This window comes from Bison bison, unplaced genomic scaffold (assembly GCF_000754665.1).
Source record: "Bison bison bison isolate TAMUID 2011002044 unplaced genomic scaffold, Bison_UMD1.0 scf7180017863820, whole genome shotgun sequence".
In the NCBI taxonomy this organism is placed as follows: domain Eukaryota; kingdom Metazoa; phylum Chordata; class Mammalia; order Artiodactyla; family Bovidae; genus Bison; species Bison bison.
This window is the reverse complement of record NW_011494392.1, coordinates 596,441-612,560: the sequence shown is the minus strand read 5'-3', so window position 1 is coordinate 612,560 and position 16,120 is coordinate 596,441.

Genomic DNA, 16,120 nt, shown 5'->3' with positions numbered 1-16,120 from the left:
GTTCACTGATTCCTAAGATATCAATGTTCACCTTGCCATATCCTGTTTGACCACTTCCAATTTACCTTGATTCATAGATCTAACATTCCAGGTTTCTATGCAATATTGTTCTTTACAGAAATGGACTTTACTTCTATCACCAGTCACATCTACAACTGGGCATTGTTTTTGCTTTGGGTCTGTCTCTTCATTCTTTCTGGAGTTATTTCTCCACTCTTATCCAGTAGCATATTGGGTACCTACTGACCTGGGGAGTTCATCTTTCTGTGTCATATCTTTTTGCCTTTTCATACTGTTCATGGGGTTCTTCATCTTGGCTTTGGGTTATATCCTCCTAGAAGATGTGGAAAAAATTTTGACTTAATATTGACACAGATTTCCAAGAAATTTTACTATTTATCCAGCAGTTTTTTCATAATGAGCATTAATCATAATTAGCAGTGAATGACAGAAAAAGAAACTGTAAATAATTTACTATTATTTTATATTGTTGACTCCAATTCCATGTCCTATTCTTGAATGTTTATTTCTCCTACTTCATTGGTTTTCATTTTGGTGATGAAAATGTAAGGCCACCTAACTTACATAAACAGAGGAATATGGTCCTTGTGACTGTGATGTTTGAGGTAGATCTGGCTCCAGGATGACTGTAGAGGTTAAAGGTTGCATCTGAGCTATTTCTCCTTCTTTCCTACTTGCTTCTCAGTTTCTTTCAGTGCATTTGCCTCATTTCCCTCTAAGTGCATATGATATCTTCTGAGCAGCTGATCGGAGCCATCACTGAAAAGTTTTCATCAAAACTCTACTGTCCCACCCTCTTGGACAGTGCGGCATGGCATTTTCTGCTCCTACTGTAGATGAGGGTGGTATGTGATTGAATTCTGGCCGGTGGAATATTAACAGAAGTTTTGATACCATTTCTGGGCCAAGACTTGTAAATGGTACAAGAGACCAAGGCTTGCTCTCTTGCCTCCCTTTCTTCTGAAGGAAGATAAGACAGAAACCCAAGGGGGCCGGTGATACTATAAGAACAAAGGAATCTCAGTTACTTAATCATCAATGGGGGAAACATCATGCTGACTAGAAATGCCTTGTTGAACTATTAAGATACTAATAAGTCATTTTCAAAGTACTATCCGTTTTGGGGTGTCTTTGTTATATCAGCTGTCCTGATCCCAGTGACTACTCTGTAACATATGGCAATAAGAAACTCCTTACTCATCAGGTCCATGATTCATAAGAACAAGAATATCTTTGGTGCTAGCTTAGACACCAATTACCAAGGCATTTTAAAGATAAATTTGAACAAAAACATCTGAAAGATACAAAAAAAAAAAAAAGATGTTTTCAGATTCTGAGGTTATCAAACACATCATTTGACATTTAAACTAATAGTGTGGTTCAGGAACCTGCTTCAGATGCGGACTCTTAGGCCACATGTCACAGTTTCTGATTCATTTGGTTTGATGCAAAGCCTAGGAGTCTGCATTTGGAAATTGCCAGAGGAGACGCTGAGCCAAGTGTTCCATTGACCAAAGTATGAGAAAAAATAAAAATAAAAAAATAAAAAGCTAATTATTTTGATTAAAAAGTCTGATTCAGGATCTGGGGCTGGCATTGAGTTCTATGAGTTTTATTTTCTGTTGAAAGAAATAATATTTATTATTAATAGGGAAAAGATACATAAAAAAATAAAATTAAAATAATATCCCCAGCTAAACTTAAGCAAAATTTAAAATATTGATCATTACCCAGAAGATACAAAACATATCTTGCCCATGTGTGCGTGTGTGCTAAGTTGCTTCAGTCATGTCTGACTCTGTGTGATCCCATGGGCTGTAGCCGGCTAGGCTCCTTTATCTGTGGAATTCTCTAGGCAAGAAAGAATACTGGAGTGGATTGCCATTTCCTTCTCCAGGAGATCGTCCCAATACAGGGAATAAACTTTCATTCTGAATGTCTCCTGCATTAGCAGATGGGTTCTTTACCACTAGTCCCACCTGAGAAGTCCTTTCTTGTCCATAATAGATGCTAATTAAATTATACTAATTAAAGATGGTTTGGTACAAAGGCAGTTATCAACCCTAGCTGCTCACAGAAATCAACTGGGGAGATTTGCAAACTGCAGATTCTTGAGGTCCAATGTCAAATAAAATTCATATTTTATGGCAAGATAGAAATTTAAATATAAAATTTTCTCTACCCTTTGGCCCCCTCTCTCCCTTCCACTGTGCCTTGTGTATGTGTATTATGCATCAACCAAACCTCCCCCAGAGTTATGCAAAGAGAAAAAACTGGTCATAGCAAACACTCTCTTCCAACAACACAAGAGAAGACTCTACACATGGATGTCACCAGATGGTCAATACCAAAATAAGATTGATTATATTCTTTGCAGCCAAAGATGGAGAAGCTTGGTATAGTCAGCAAAAACAAGACAGTGAGCTGGCTGTAGCTCAGATCATGAAGTCCTTATTGCCAAATTCAGACTTAAATTGAAGAAAGTAGGGAAAACCACTAGACCATTCAGGTATGATCTAAATCAAATCCCTTACAATTATACAGTAGAAGTGACTAATGGATTTAAGGGATTAGATCTGTTACATAGAGTGCCTGAAGAACTATGGATGGAGATTTGTGATATTGTACCAGAGGCAGGGATCAAGACCATCCCCAAGAAAAAAGGCAAGATGGTTGTCTAAGGAGGCCTTATAAATAGCTGAGAAAAGAAGAGAAGTGAAAGGCAAGTAAGAAAAGAAAAGATATACCCGTTTGAATGCAGAGTTCCAAAGGAGAGCAAGAAGAGATAAAAATGCCTTCCTCAGTGATCAATGCAAAGAAGTAGAGGAAAACAATAGAATGGGAAAGACTAGAGATCTCTTCAAGAAAATTAGAGATACCAAGGTAACATTTCAGGCAAAATGAGCACAGTAAAAGACAGAAATGGTATGGATCTAATAGAAATAGAAGATATTAAGAAGAGGTGGCAAGAATACGCAGAAGAACTATACAAACATATTTGCATGACCCAGATAATCATGATGGTGTGATCACTTACCGAGAGCCAGACATCCTGGAATGTGAAGTCAAGTTTGCCTTAGTTAGCATCACGGCGAACAAAACTAGTGGAGGTGATGGAATTCCAGCTGAGCTATTTCAAATCCTAAAAGATGACGCCTGAATATACCAGTAAATTTGGAAAACTCAACAGTGGCCATAGGAATCGAAAAGGTCAGTTTTCATTCCAATCCCAAATAAAGGCAATGCCAAAGAATGTTCAAACTACTGCACAACTGCACTCATCTCATACGCTAGCTTATTAATACTCAAAATTCTCAAAACCAGGCTTCAACAGTACGTGAACTGAGAACTTCCAGATATTCAAGCTGGATTTAGAAAAGGCAGAAGAACAAGAGATCAAATTGCCAACATCTGTTGCATCAATGAGAAAGCAAGAGAGTTCCAGAAAAACATCTATTTCTGCTTGATTTACTATGCCAAAGTCTTTGACTGTGTGGATCACAACAAACTGTGAAAAATTCTTAAAGAGATGGAAATACCAGAGTACCTGACCTGGCTCTTGAGGAATCTGTATGCAGGTCAAAAAGCAACAGTTAGAACTAGACATGGAACAGCAGACTGGTTCCAAATCAGGAAAGGAGTACGTTAGGGTTGTACATTGTCACCCTTTTTATTTAACTTATATGCAAAGTACATCATGCAAAATCCTGGGCTGGATGAAACACAAGCTGGAATTAAGATTGCTGGGAGAAATATCAGTAACCTCAGACATGCAGATGACATCACCCTTATAGCAGAAAGCGAAGAATATGTGAAGAGCCTCTTGATGAAAGTGAAAGAGGAGAGTAAAAAAACTGGCTTAAAACTCAACATTCGAAAAAACAAAGATTCATGACATCTGGTCCCATCACTTCATGGCAAATAGAAGGGGAAACAATAGAAACAGTGACAGACTTTATTTTCTGGGCTCCAAAGTCACTGCAGATGGTGACTGCAGCCATGAGATTAAAAGATGCTTGCTCCTTGAAAGAAAAGCTATGTCAAACCTAGACTGCATATTAAAAAAGCAGGGAAATTGCTGACAAAGTTCCATCTAGTCAAAACTACAGTTTTTCCAGTAGTCATATATGGATGTGAGAGTTGGACCAGAAAGAAAGCTGAGTGTTGAAGAATTGATGCTTTTGAACTGTGGTGTTGGAGAAGACTCTTGAGAGTCCCTTGGACTGCAAGGAGATCAAATTAGTCAATCCTAAAGGAAAGCAATCCTGAATATTCATTGGAAGGAGTCATGCTGAAGCTAAAGCTCCAATACTTTGCCCTCCTGATGTGAAGAACTGATTCATCAGAAAAGACCCTGATGCTGGGAAAGATTGAAGGCAGGAGAAGGGGATGACAGAATATCAGATGGTTGGACGGCATCACTGACTTTATGGACATGCTCTTGAGCAAGCTCCGGGAGTTGGTGATGGACAGGGAAGCCCAGCGTGCTTTCAGTCCATGAGTTCGCAAAGAACTGGACATGACTGAGTGACTGAACTGGCTGAAAGCTCCTTCGTCAGCAGAAATACCAGCTCAGCCATAAAGAGCTACATTCTCGTAGCATCAGCAAGATTACTCCTTAAATGATAACATTCCTTCTTAATCTTGTAAGACCCACAGTGAACCTTAGATCTGGATTGTGTAAACTATCAGTGACTGTAATGGATAGCCCTTTGTCTCTGAAAAACTTAGTGTGCCTTCACTTCTAATATGCAGGACTGCTCTCAGAGCTTTCTAAGATGTTCTTCTTGGGTTATAGTCTTCAACATAGCTTGAATAAAATTTCCCATTTCTTTCTTTTTTCAAATTTACTTTTTAATTTGAAGAAAATTACTTAACAATGCTGTAATGCTTTCTGATGTACAACGTCACAAATCAGCCATAATTATATATATATATAAAATATAATATATATATTACCTTCCTCCCTTCTCCACATCCCATACCTCTAGATCATCACAGAGTGCCTGGCTGGGCTTCTAGCATTCTGCAACAACTTCTCACCAGCTATCTATTATATGCATTGTAGTGTATATATGTCAAGGCTACTTGCTCCATTTGTTCCCATCTCTCCCTCCCCAACTGTGTTCACAAGTACATTCTCTATATCTGTGTCTCTGTTCCTCCTACAAATAGATTCATCAATACTATTTTTCTAGATTTTACATATATATTAATATACAATATTATTTTCTCTTTATGGCTTTATAACCAGCTCTAAGTTCATCTATTTCACTAGAATTGACTCAAATTTATTCTTTTTATGGCTGAGTGATATTCCATTGTACTTATTTACCGTATCTTTTTCACCCATTCATCTGTTGATGGACATCTAGGTTGCTTATATATCTCAACTATTGTAAACAGTGCTGCTATGAACACTGGGGCACACGTCTTTTTCAATTATGGTTTTGTCAAGGTACATGCCACGTAGTGAGATTGCTGAATTGTATGGTAGTTTTATTCCTAGTTTTTAAAAAACAAATCCCATTTCTTTCTTAGATGGAATTATTACATTACATTTTTGATTAGTACATTCCAGTTTTAGGCTTAATTCAGTGGAGGCACAGTCTAGACATCAGACTTTTAAAAGATTCCTATAAAATTCTACTGTGTAGTGTTTAGAACCTTGCAAAATGTGATTCTTAGATGAACAGTTTGAGCATTGCTTAAAAATGTATTAGATAGATAGATAGTAAAGTTACTCAGTCATGTCCGACTCTTTGCGACCCCACGGACAGTAGCCAACCAGATTCCTCTGTCAATGGGATTTTCCAGGCAAGAATCCTGGAGTGGGTTGCCATTTCCTTCTCCAGGGGTTCTTCCCGACCCAGGGATCAAACCCAGGTCTCCCGCGTTGTGGGCAGACGCTTTACTGTCTGAACCACCAGGTGCAAATTCTCAGACCCTTAGGCACTAAATTGCAAATGCTTGGGGAGGGCTTCAGCCAATGGAGACTGAATACGAGACATGCCCAGTTTAAGAACCGCTGGTCTAGGTACTAGTTTCCAAATCTGATTGATCATCATAGGTATCTTGGGGAGAACTCTGAAAATAGAAATTCCTCAGCTTCACTCCAATTTCCACTTTTTAATCTAGAAAGTCTGAGGAAGGCTGAGAACAACCTTTCTTTCTTTCTTTTATCTTTTCCTTTATTCCTGGCCAGACTTGGGAACCAATTAGAAAATATTTTCTGAAAATATAAATGCTAATTTAGGAAATGAACTCTAGCCCTGCCACTGTTCATAACTGATCACATGATTCTGTATACAGGATTCTCCTGTCCTCTGAATCAAATTTCCTCACAGTGACTGGTGACTCCCATTTGTATTTGGAAGCTCTAATGAACCTGAATGAAATTTGTAGCTTCAAAGCTCCTATAAATGTGAAAGATGACTATGAAATGGTCTTTGAGAGGAAGAGGATATTTCCTGCTCTCCTGCCCCCTGGGAGAATATTACTGACTATCATGTCTCTTTCATTTCTTCTTTAATGGAAAACCTCCTGAAGGACACCTTGGGCTCTGCTATTGTCTTCATTTCCATAGCTGTCTTGAGCTAAGCTTTACCCTAGGAAACTCCTATTGTGAGGCTACCTTTCTGCAGGTTCCTCTTCCCAGCTCTCTCTTCTCTCTCCCCTTTTCTCACCTCTCTTTTGTCTCTTCCTGTCCTAGACAGCGTCTGTCCATTTCACCCTCTTTCTCTTGTATTATTACAATTTAAGTATCATGAAGTGGAAGTCAGATTGCTGAGCTTTCGGAGACAGATGAGACCAAGCAGTCCGCCGGGAGCACTCGGCACCAGCGTGCGCAGTAGCCCAGCATATGGAGTTGAATCTCCAGATACTGACATTAACACTCCTGCTTCAGGTAACTCATTTAGCTTTGGTGTCATTTTACAATAAATATACCATCCACCGACACAAATTAGACAGCTATTGAGATTAATTTTGAGGCACTATCGGCAACATCTTAAATCAAAAATCATTCTTTATTAGCATGCTTGGCAGTATAGTGTGCCTGCCCTCCCCCTTCCTGATCCCTGCCACAGAATAAATGAGGCCCCATGGTTGACATAGCGCATCAAGTGTTTTATAATAGTCTAATTGTAGCTAATGGTTTGTGCAGCTAATTAAGGCCCTATGAATTACTGTAATCAGTCAGGCTCATCCTTTAAACCAGATAGTTCTATTCAACCGTCCCTTTAGTAAGAAACAATATGTATATGCACACACACACATACACACACACACACACACATATATATATATATGTATAAGGACACATACACACTCACACAGGCTGTAATGATCAGCCAGGTTCATCTGAGCACAAAGAGATTAATAAGACTTTTCTCTCTTCATTACAAAATATTGATTTAAAGAAGGACACATTTCCAGCAGCAGCTCCAGTCCCTGTAGATGGGGCCAAGGTAGAGTCTTCTGTATGTCTTCTACCTGAAAACTGAAACATGAGTTAATGCCTAGTACAGCAGCTCTCTGACTCTTCTCATAATCCATCCAGGTTGCAGCCCAGAGTTACCTTTTGGGGCATTTGTTAAGTTGTGGGAAACCAGACACTTCAGAGAAATGGTGACAAAGAAGCCACCTGAACAGCACAGTTGAAAATTCAGAAGGGACCAAACTCCATTTGTGAACCAGCTGGTTGACAACACTATCAACATGATTAAGCTTCTTTGATAGCAGTTACCAAGGATTTAGAGGAAGAAGTTACTGAACAATTCTAGAAGAGCTTTCCTCTCTTAAAGAATTGTAAGAGGAATGGGATAATTTTTTTTGCAGTGGGTTTGCTTTGATGAGCATATTCTAAACAGAAGGTCTGTCAGAGTACAGAAGAGTTTTCCAAAGGCCTGAAGCATATATAATTTCTTGGTTTATTTGAAACTTGACTGGACATAGCAAAAAATAACTTTGGAAGCAGTTCTATAAGGCCTTGGGGAAACAGAGAAAAGGAGCAGTAGGCCTTCTTTAGTAATTGTATCTGACTCTTTGAGACGGAGAAAACATCCTATAGAAATGTCATCCATATGACCTCTGTTGGAAAACATGCAATCTGGTCCCCCAGGGTCCCATTGTCAATGAAAAGTGGGAAAGGAAACAGACTTTCATGAAGGCGATGTGGTCACATTATTTCCAGCTCACAATCTCACTGGAACTGGGTAGAATCTTGATGGTTCCACCAGTTTTTCACCTTTTTAAAAGCAAGATTAAATTTAACTGCTCTGGACAGATACTTGGAGAACCAGTTATACCGTTTCCTTCTATCTGGTCAAGATGTTTGTATCCTCAATAAATGGCCATTTATTTATGATTTTAAAGAAAGTAAGTTGATATCCTTTAAGAATTCTGGCCACTCCTTCTCAATTTCCAAATTAGAGTACTCTTACTTCATTAAATTCCCCCCTGTTGATCTTCTTAGTTCATTGTTGTGAGATAGTGGAAAGATCATTTGTCAAGAAAAAAAAAAAAAAAAGAGTGTTACTTGTCATATAACTGGAGTTTTGGAATTTGGTATTTGGATATTCAGTGTATCCCTCCAAGATTTACATTTATAGGTGGCTACTTAATCTGCATCCTATTTCTAAAGGATTCAACATTCAGGTATAGATGTCTCCTTGTTTCTGAAATGGCAGTTATCATATTAAAATGCTTACATTTATGCCTAGCTGCTTCAAAATTAACCAGTGGACCTTGTTCATAAAATTCCATTTATTTACTTATATTTTAGGAAGACTATTGATACATTTTTCATGGTTATCAGTGATGGCATTCAAAGCTTTCTTTTTTATCTAAGTACACCTTGTGAAACATCAGCTTCATGTTGACATTTGATTACACATATTTCAAGCTTCTATATGAAGATTTTATTTTTTTTTCCTTTGAAGATGACCAGATGTTGGAATAAATCAGACTGATGGAGATGAAGAATGTGATTTGCCCAGCTCTCAACATTATCCACCTCTCCTCCTCCTTCTGTTCTTTTTACACCTATAATCCTTGTACTTGTTGTGGCACTTAAAACTCAGCTGTGTTGACCTAGGTAATTTTAAAATAGATATTTCTAGTTCAGGTCAAAGGATACCTGTCCTTGCTTGGAAAGCGTGCAGGGTAGAGTCTGGGGATTTATTTGTACTGCACCAGAATGAGAGTTGATGACAAATTTCCCTCACCTGCTGTTTGTCTCCTTCTCCAGATCAGCACCTACAGCCCTTTCCATATATGAAAAAGTAATATTATTAGTCATTCTGGGAACAAGTCATATTCTGTTGGCTTTGGGTGGAATAGGGAAGTGTACATTCTGTTTGCACCACACTTCACACCCTGAGTTTCAAGTATCTCAAAAGAAAGCATGTTGATGCATGTAAAATCTCATTCACCCACCATTTGTCATTGTTCTTCTACTTCATAGTAAATCTTTAAATGTACCACAAAACATGTGTGCTAATAGACTCAAATATCTTGATAACCTCTAGGAAAGGAAACCAAAAGTATATAAACATATGCTCAGTCTTTAATGTTTCACTCTTTCGTTGTATTTTAAAATGACCCAGATATTCAATGAATTATTGTTTTTTAGTCACTAAGTTGTATCTGACTCTTTGTGACCCCATGGACTGTAGCATCTTATGCTTTTGTCCTTCACTATCTTCCAGGGTCTGTTCAAATTCATGTCCATGGAGTCAGTGATACTATCTAACCATCTCATCTTCTACCACCCTCTTCTGTTGCCTTCAATCTTTCCAAGCATCAGGGTCTTTTCCAGTGAGTCAGCTCTTTGCATCAGGTGGCCCAAGTATTGGAACTTTGGCTTCAGCATCAGTCTTTCCAATGAATATTCAGGGTTGATCTCCTTTAGGACTGACAGGTTTGATCTCCTTGTAGTCCAAAGGACTCTCAAGAGTCTTTTCCAGAACCACAATTCAAAAGCATCAATTCTTTGGAGCTCCACCTTCTTTGTTGTCCAACTCTCATATCCATACATGACTACTGGAAAAATCATAATTTTGACTATGCCAGCCTTTGTCTCTGCTCTGGCATACGCTGCCTAGGTTGACCATAGCTTTCTTTCCAAGGAGCAAATGTCTTTTAATTTCATGACTGCAGTCAGCATCTGCAGTGATTTAGGAGCCCAAGAAAATAAAATCTGTCACTATTTCCTTTTCCCCCTTCTATTTGCCATGAAGTGATGTGACTGTATGCCATGATCTTAGTTTTTGAATGTTGAGTTTCAAGCCAGCTTTTTCACTCTCCTCTTTCCTCCTCATCAAAAAGCTCTTTAGTCCTTCACTCTGATATTAGAGTGGTATCATCTGCATATGTGTCCTGTGCTGTGCTTAGACACTCAGTCATGTCCAACTCCTTGGCAATCCATGGACTCTAGTCCACCAGGCTCCTCTGTCCATGGGGATTGTCCAGGCAAGAATACTGGAGTGAGCTGTCATTCCCTCCTCCAGTGCCTCTTCCCAACCCAGGAATCAAACCCATGTCTCCCACATCGCCCGTGGATTCTTTGCCATCTGAGTCAGCATATGTGAGATTGTTGACATTTCTCATAGCAAACTTGATTGCAGCTTGTGATTCATCCTGCCTGATATTCTGCATGATGTACTCTGCATAGAAGCTACATAGGCAGGTTGACAACATACAGCCTTGTCACACTCCTTTCCAAATTTTGAACCATTCAGTTATTCCATGTCTGGTTCTAATTGTAGTATTCACTACCGTAGCACCCACCATAGTGCTACTCAATCCCATAGAGGTAGAGAGTAAAAAATAATCTCTTGCATGTCTGAAAGTCAGCTTTATCTGAAATTATTTATCATATTTGTGTGACTGGAACTCCTGGGTATGCTGCTGGGATAGACATTCACTTATCTCAAAATGCAGATGTGGGTCAGTTAAGATATGAAGGTCTCATGGTTTTCTGATTCTATACAGGTATTGAACGAGGGCACCAGAGCTCCAGTTATTCATAGACAGTTCACTGGAGACTCTGGCTACTGCTTTTAATTTACTTAATGTTATTTTTCTTATTTTATTTGATCCCACTCCAGAAAGTGGACACTATATTAATCGTACTTATAATTACCATATGTACTAGTTATAGAACCACAGGGTTCATTTATAAAGAAAGATGAAACACATACATTATTGTAATAAATTAGGCTCCCAACTTCCTTTACTCTTTGTGCCCAGAGTATCCTAAAGAATCCTGATCCAAATCCAGGGAGGATATGGAGAAGAATGGGCCACCAGAAAACCCCAACATTTCATGGCAATATTTCAGAAAATCATCTGGCATGTGGATCCATCTTCAAGATGACTCTAAGTCTCTCTATAACAGGGAAAAACAGAATTTCCCTGCATGCATTCTACATTTTGTCAGCCTTTTCCTACTGAAGCAATCATTTATTTTGAAATTTAGAGGTGTGAATTTTGATTGCCAGTGTAGCGAAGGGTGAATTGATTAGTACTGCCCATGCCCATGGCAAATTTGAATGTGTACTGCATTCTTGTTTCCTAATTCCTGTGACCCAGAATTTATGAATTTATTATTTAATTTTGAAAACAAGACACTGGCCTAAGTTAACAGCATTATTGACAGTAAAATGCAAGAACATTGTAGGTATAGAGAACGTGGACTATATAATTCTTGGTTGCATTGTGAAGAGAAAAAGTAGATTAGAGAAAAAAATTAAAGACTAGAGTTATCCAGTGTTTTACATCAGTAGCAATTGGCTTTAGCAGCCCAGTTGTCATAAATGTGTCTGAAAAGGAAAGTCTTCAAACCTTGGATCTGCCTCCTCTATAGAAAGAGTATCTTTTCTCACTCTTCCAGAATCTAGAACCTGTACACTTTTAGAATTCATTGTGAGTTTGTATTCCTTCAGGAAGCATTCCCAAAGCATGCCAGATTATGCCATCTCTCCTTTTTCTGAAAAATAAAGTTTCTTATTACACTGGTAACTTTGGAGCTTTAATCATATATACCCTTGAATTTGTTTACCATTCATGTTGTGGTTTGTGTAAGCTAATGTTGAAATTAACCCACAGCTCTGGAATCTACACCGGTAGACATTCATGAAGAAGGCAAGAAGTCTAAGAAACTCTTGAGGGGAAATGAAGGCAATATTTTAAGAAAAAAGAGATTATTCAGATTGGTAAAATAAAATAAGGGGCAGTAAACTAAATTTAACTCAGCTGTCCCAAAAAGTAAACTTATCAACCCAGGAATCCAATTTATAGGTTACTTGAAAGCTAGCTCAATTGAATCTTTAAAACTACTTTTCCAAACTAAAATATATTGAAAACAATTGTTAGAAAATGCAATAGCTAATGATTACCTAGATTTTCATTTTGAGAAGTAATAAAGCACAGTTGTAAAGAGCAGAATCCAGAGACAGATGGCCAGAGTTTGCCTCTGAGCTCTCCACTTAGGAGCTGTGTGACTTTGGAAATGTTGCTAAACTGTTCTGAGTCTCTCCTCATCCAAAAAAATATAATAGTGCCAATATGTACTTCATAGGGTCATTATGAAGATCACATGGCTAAATGGGTTCAACAGTTCTCAGAATATTATCCAGCACATAATAAATTCAACGTAAGGATAAGTATTAATATGTTTTAAGTAGGTGAATGATCTTGAAATATTAGTATAAATTAGAAAGACTCAGATAGAAAGTGGCCTGAAACACCTATATCTGAGTTATAATCACATTTCTTTAGGTACTTATTGGCCCCAAAGATGTGTTCTATTATTATTGCTGGATGGAGAGTTGAAATACAAAATCTGATTTATTTTCAAAGATTGAAGAAATAGAGCTAGAGTTTTTAGCATACATATAACTTTCCATTATCATTCACTATCTACCAACTTGTAATTAGTATCTGTTTAAATCACAAAAGTGGCAGGACCACTTCTGGGCCAAATGAAATCTGATTGTTGGAGACTGGAATTAAATTTATTTTGATGTGATTTGGATCAACACCATAGTAATAATCAGTTTTGTCCTATGGCCATGTTTTTAATTCTCTGCAGTTAGGACTTTTAAAAAGGAAGCACAGACACCTTTTGATGTTGCATAAAAAATAGAATTTTAGAACTTATTCCCTTTATGGTCTTTGGATGCCTCATATCTCCAACCATGAAATGAAAATAATTGTTTTTCTTAAAGTTATGGTAACTCCAGAGTAATGGTAAATCCCCAACTATTTAATATGACATATAAAATTTCCATTCAATCACTTGTCATGTTTGCTATAATTCTTCTTCTAGTTTCCCAAAATATGGTTTGGAGATATTCATGTAGTTATAAGCTGGTCAATATTCATGCAGAAAAGGCAATGCAGTCTAGAAGAAGGCACTGTTCTTATGAAACATGGTTACCATGATCACACGCCCTCAACCATACAGTCAAGCACATTAAATTTTTTGTATATATATATATATATATATATATATACACACACACACACACATATAAGGAGATAAAAGAACAAGTTATTTGAAACAGACTTCTCTTAGAAAATTAAATGTATAGATAACATGCACCTCAAGTTGTGTGTATATAAGCTTGTGTAAAAGAGAGGTTGTCATGCAACTAATAAAAATAAAACTAGTGGCAACATTCAGGTGGGATTGTCTAGGTGCCATCCGTTCTTCTAAGTTTTATACATGTAGTGTGTGTTGAGAACAGCCAAAAAGTAGATACTGCTTTTACTCCTGTTTCATGGATGAGAACACTGAGGCACAGAGAGGTGAGGGAGATGCTCCAGTGGTTCAGAATTCAAATCCAGACACTCTTGCTGCCATACACTGTGCTCTTAACCATAGCGGCAATGAATTCTGTTTGGGGAATGGCTGAGTTTTAACTAAAGATGCAATCAATCAAATTTTCCTTTTATTTAATTAAGAAAGCAAATTTGTTTTGTCTGGGCTTGAGGATGCAAAACACTATAGACCAGCAACTTAGGTACTTCATATATAGCCACTTGCCTGATTATGTAATTCAAAATGTGGAAAATAGTATGCAGAAAAGCATCAGGAATAAAATTAATTTTTAAAGCATAAAACATTTCAGAAAGTGTAGTTGCTTATAGTCCACAATTTGCAAGCAAAAATAAGCCAAACTATCAGGATGATAAGTCATAAATTATCCTAAAACCTCACATCATGTTTATCACAGAATAGGCATTCACAGAACATCTCGCAATTGAGGAATCTTCTGGAAACGCCAAAGACAGAGAATCTAAAATGGCAGACTAAGAAGATCAATGGCCTCTTCTCTCTTCCTCACTTGTCAGAGTATGGTTTATATAAGGGTCAGAAAGTCCCTGTTCCATCCCATTTTATTAGCATCTGCCATACCTGCAGGTCCAGGCTGACCAGACTTGTGCCTTTGGCCTCTTTTGAGCCATTGTTTGTGTTGTCAATGGGCATGACACTCAATATAATCTCCCAAGTAGCCCCTGTACAACTGCCATGTTGTTGTACAGAAATTCCACTATTGCCAGAGCCTGAGAGAAATGCCATATTCTAACACTTGCTCCGTGGTTTAGTTCATATACAATCTTCTAACAAGAGATGATCCTTATTTGCTTGTCCTACATCATGGTGTTCAATGGCTCAGCACTGGCAGGACGTTCCCTTGTGACCTTATCATCAGTGTCCACAGCGACTGCTAGAGCACTGAGGGCTGGACAGGCTGGAGCTATGGAGATGCTGGCTCCTTGTTTGTGTTCCCAGCTGTCTATCAAGTCAGTCTGTGACTCTGTAGGAATGAAGGCAAGAATTCCTTCCATAATGGGAGATGCTTATTGGCTGGCACACAACTCTCAGATACTGGAGAAGGAAAGGCGCTTTCTAGACTTTCTAATTCGGCTTTCTCAAGAGAAATATTTACAGCTGTGCTGGCAAGTTACAGTACCTGAAAAACCTCTCTATCTCTCTTCCCTTTCCTTTCCTTTCACTTTCCCTTCTTTTTATCTCTTTCCTTCTTTTCCTTTTTATTATTTGTTTTTCTTTTTCCCTTTCAAGGACTATAATTCTCTATTTGAGTTTTCTGATATGGGCTTTTTGGATTTTTGGATCTTAATTTCAGATGACCATTGCACAACCCAACTTTGTAAATATATTAAAAAAAACTACTGAGTCTTCCAGTGGGATTTTAAATTTCCTTATTCAAACTATCTCACCCTTCGTCCCTTGGGTTCTAATCAGTGGCTTTTCACTTTAATAATGTACATTGCCATGTGTAAAATAGATAGGCAGGAAATGTATGTATGACAGGAAAATGAAGCAGAAGTAGATGTTTCCCTGTAACTCCATTGCTTATTCCATGATCCAAAAAATGCTGGCAATTTGATCTCTGGTTCATTTGCCCTTTTGAAACTCAACTTGTACATCTGAAAGTTCTTGGTCCATGTACTACTGAAGCCTAGCTTGAAGAATTTTGAACATAATATTGTTAGCATGTGAAATGAGCACAATTTTATGGCAGTGTGAACATTCTTTGCTATTGCTTCTCTTTGGGACTGGAATGGAAACTGACCTTTTCCAGTCCTGTGGCCACTTCTGCTTTCCAAATTTACAGACATATTGAGTGCAACACCTTAACAGTATCATCTTTTAGGATTTTAAATAGCCCAGCTGGAATTCCATCACCTCCAATAGCTTTGTTCATATCAACGCTTGCTAAGACCCACTTGACTTTACACTCCAGGATGTGCTTCTCTAGGTGAGTGACCACAATATCATGTTTATCCGGGTCATTAAGACATAGTTCCTCTATGTTCTTGCCACCTCTTCTTAATCTCTTCTCTTTTCTTAATCATTTCTGTCCCTTTGTCATGCCCATCCTTACATAAAATATTCCCTTGATATCTACAGTTTTCTTGAAGAGCTCTCTAGTCTTTCCCATTCTCTTGTTTTCCTCTATTTCTTTGAATTGTTCATTTAAGAAGACCTTTTTATGTCTCCCTGCTATTCTCTGGAACTCCACATTCAGTTCAGTATATCTTTCCTTTGTCCTTTGCTTTTTGC